Below are 4,203 nucleotides of genomic sequence, written 5' to 3'. Positions count from 1 at the left end.
TCCCAGAGTGACGTAGGAGGATGTAATTCATCCCATTGGAATGTAAGCTCCGCCTCGTTTCGGACAGTGAATATATCCCCACCTACTGGGTTGAGAGTGTAATGAATCTCACCTTTCCATGGCCAAGTCAACATGACATGACTATAATCTTCTCAGCCCAGGAGTCAGCTGAGTTGGACCTCTATGGTTGGACCACCTTGACCTCCCCGCTTGATCATTCCTGCCGAACAGCACCTTCCTTTGTCCACCTGTTTCACAGACAGCCAGACAGAGATTTACATAATATTACATCAGCCTATTTTGAAGCTACTGATGTTTTTAAATGACAAAAACATAAACTATACAACCTCATAATTTATATTTTTGTCATTAAAACAAATCAGTAGCTTCAAAATAGGCCTATGTAATATTTTTTAAATGTTATTTTGGATTGTGACGTGGTAATAGACAAATAGTACCTGCTACCTGGGGGAGGGGCAGGTAGCCTAGTGGTTAGAGTGTTGGGCCAGTAACCAAAAAATTGCAGATCAAATCCCCGAGCTGACAAGGTAAAAATATGTCGTTCTGCTCCTGAACAAGGCAGTTAACCCGCTGTTCCTAGGCCGTAATTGTAAATAAGAATTTGTTCTTAACTGACTTGCCTAGTTAAATTAAATAATGGCATCTTTTTGTAGGCCCTAACTTTTTTTAAATGTTATTTTATGTAACCTTTATTTAACTAGACAAGTCAGTTAAGAACAAATTCTTATTTACAATGACGGCCTACTAAAAGGCGAAAGGCCTCCAGCGGGGACGGGGGCCTGGGATTAATAATAAAAATACATGTAATAAAAATATAGGACAAAACACACATCACAACAAGAGAGACAACACTACATAAAGAGAGACCTAAGACAACAACATAGCATGACAGCAACACATGTCAACACAGCATGGTAGCAACACAACATGACAACAACATGGTAGCAACACAACATGGCAGCAGCACAACATGGAAGCAGCACAAAACATTGTACAAACATTGTTGGGCACAGACAACAGAACAAAGGGCAAGAAGGTAGAGACAACAATACGTCACGCAAAGCAGCCACAACTGTCAGTAAGAGTGCCCATGATTGAGTCTTTGAATGAAGAGATTGAGATAAAACTGTCRAGTTTGAGTGTTTGTTGCAGCTCGTTCCAGTCGCTAACTCCGCCATGGTTTGTTGGACAAAGCCTATGTAGGAATTAATGGGTTTTTGGAGGATTTTGGGATAATCACCGAAAACAAGGTCTGTGGTAAACACAGGCTTATGAAATSTTATACGTTTTGTTCTATGAGATCATCTTCATCAGCTAACATCCCTTTTTGTAAAATTTGGAAGCATTTAGGTAATTTTAAAAAGCACATAAAGGCTTTATAATTCACGAAGGTCATGTTAACTGACTGATATTATCTCATAGAACAAACGTATGAGATCTCCTAAGCTTGTATTACCCTCATACCTTATTTTCAGTGTTTATCTCAAAACCCTATTATTTTCCCATTAATTTTCCCCATAGAAATGGCTGAACGAACCAGAGGTMATTTCCAGGGTTTATGACTACAAGCTGGCACGCTCTATATTTTTGTACTATGGTCATGAGGCAGAATTATTCAATAATCAATTATACATGTATCACTGATGGACAGTGAATATCAAGAAATATTTCAGATTGTGCCGTGGAATGTTTTTAACGGAGTAGGCCTAATTACAAAAGGAGGCTACTGTATTTGTTTGAATTTGCAGTAGAAATTTATAGAAACAGATTTTTTACATTGACACATCAGATAGAAACTGTTGAAAAGAGTGGAATAGGAATAGCTAGTGTCATGGTAAAGAGAGACACCTAGTGGTGAGAAAAAAATGACTTGTATATTAGACGGGTTGGTTGTTTAGCAACAAAAACGAGAATACGCGAACCATGGGGCAAAACAGATGGGGTTGCTTAGATTGTTGACAACATGAAAGCTGTATTCCGTCTTGTATGTTTATTGAAAACATACATAAATGAAACTTCGAAAATACATCATTACAAGTTGTTGGTAAGCTAGCGAAATTTAGCCATATTAGCATTGACGGAAATCAGTCACAAAACAGCTCAAAACAAGACATGGTATCAATAACAAGATAAAACTAGCCATTTACGATTCCCCACATGGCAGTTTCTTGTCATTCTAGTCATTGCTAGCAATCTGGGGCCTGTTGCACAAAAGTAGAATTAAGACATCCGGAAAATGACTCAGCTGAGCTCAATGAAGCCAAAAACATGTGCGTCCAGCTTAATTGGTTGCACAAAGACCAAGCCAGGATGAGCAGACACACGATTCATTAAGCCAGGTGAAACCAATCCTGGATAGGTGCGCGCTCACGGCTCACTCAAATAGACCCCGCCACAGATCACAGAGATTAACTGATTTACCATGGCAACTAGAGCCGCGTACTTTTCCCCGTCGAAGCACAAATCCTCATGGAGGCATACGAGGAGGTAAAAGATATAATTAAGAGAAAAGGCAACACGCCCCACAGTGATAAAGCAAAGAGAAAAAGCGTGGCAAAGTATGCAGACCGCCTGAATGCGTAAGTAGTGCACAATTACACACTCACCGCTCCGCTGAAACATCACAATTACAATTCAAATATTTAATTCACATCTCCAAAAATGCAGTTGACTTTAATTATGAAACGGTTACATTTTTAATTGAAATGCACTGCAGATATGAGTGAAATTGTGTAAAGTAACTCCATCACATCTATAAAGCTATGATACATTTTTTGATATTTTACTGAAAACAAGACAAAAATACCAAGTAATTTTTTGCAGTGTGACTCCATTAAATGTGTGTGTGTGTGTGTGTGTGTAGATTAAACATGAACGGGCCAAAACGGACATGCAGCAGGTCAAAATCAAATACAAGAACATTCTGCAGAATGGTATGGTCCCTGACTAATATTTAACAAAGCACAAGCATATATGTACCCAGAAGGTGCCTGCTCACACATTGTCTTTACTGTTTTTAGCAGTGAAAAAGAATACCCACAGACAAGGCACGGGTGGTGGGTCACCAAAGGCTGACCTTACCCCAGCAGAGACATGGCCTTGGAGCTAAATAAAGCAGGCCCGTCTTAGAGGGGATCCTGGGGAAAGAGACGAGCATAGGTTCCTCCCAAGATGCCACCCGCTTCATTCAAGGTATGTCCTTCCATCTCTACATGGGATACAACCACATTCATATTGAATCAATTTGGACTGTCTGACTTTGGTTTACCTATTGCCTTGCAGTGGTCTGGCAGCACTGTGTTCCTGTTAGAGCCACCAGCACAAGCACCAGACGATGCTGATCCAGTGAGTACTCCATCAAAGGCATACTGTAGGCCTGGCATATCTTGTCACTAGCTTCAATATGAATCCGATTAAATGTGATAGGGTGAAGCCCCAGTGCAGCAGCAACAGCACATGATGGAGACGATGATGAGAGAGGAGACCATCTCTCTGGATTCCAGAAGGCATGAGGTATCATGTAAGACTGTGAAAGTACTATTTACTCTACAATGGTGAGGAGTCCTCATCAAAATCAAAAAATCTAATTTCTTTTACAGGACCCAGATCTATACAGTGGGAAAACCAGCCTGGCAACATAGTGCGTATTAATAAAAGGACACCACATCCTGCCAAATTCCAGCTGCGCTAATTGTATTGTGTTCACAGAGCTCACAAGCTATCAGAAAGTTGTATGGCAACCACCTCCGGCGCCAAATAGAACTGGCAGACATAGACATTCAGTACAAGAAGAAAAAGATGAAAATCTTGCACTGGAGTCCGAAATAAAGAGGACAATTAGGAAACTGGACCTTGAAATAAAAAAACTTGAGAGGGAGGTGAATATGCCTTCAATGTACACTGTATGCTAACTGTAACACAAATGTATTAATCATTATTTTCTTCTCCCCCAGCTCCAAGAAGATGACACAGCTCAAAATAAAAATTAGGTATATTCTCGTAAAGTCAAGTGAGCCGTGACATATGAGCTCTTATTTGAGCACACAGGACGGTGGCATCTTTCTAAGGTTTTTTTATTTTCCCAGCAATCAGTACAACCAAGTCATCGTTATAAGGCATCGCCCTCTTTTGCCCACCCCCCAGCACCAGGTGTGGCCACTAGCCTATATGAAGGCCCAAAAT

General features: G+C 40.4%; 1 long non-coding RNA gene across 1 annotated transcript; it reads left to right on the top strand.

Moving 5' to 3' along the window:
• Nucleotides 1-3,847: 3,847 nt before the first annotated feature.
• LOC139022973 (uncharacterized) lies at nt 3,848-4,203 on the top strand. The gene is made up of 3 exons (XR_011474040.1): nt 3,848-3,899; nt 3,975-4,010; nt 4,107-4,203. It is a non-coding gene; the product is annotated as an uncharacterized lncRNA (long non-coding RNA).

This window comes from Salvelinus sp. IW2-2015, linkage group LG25 (assembly GCF_002910315.2).
Source record: "Salvelinus sp. IW2-2015 linkage group LG25, ASM291031v2, whole genome shotgun sequence".
NCBI classification, from domain to species: domain Eukaryota; kingdom Metazoa; phylum Chordata; class Actinopteri; order Salmoniformes; family Salmonidae; genus Salvelinus; species Salvelinus sp. IW2-2015.
Note: the sequence above shows the minus strand (reverse complement) of the source record. Positions and strands in the feature narration are given on the sequence as shown.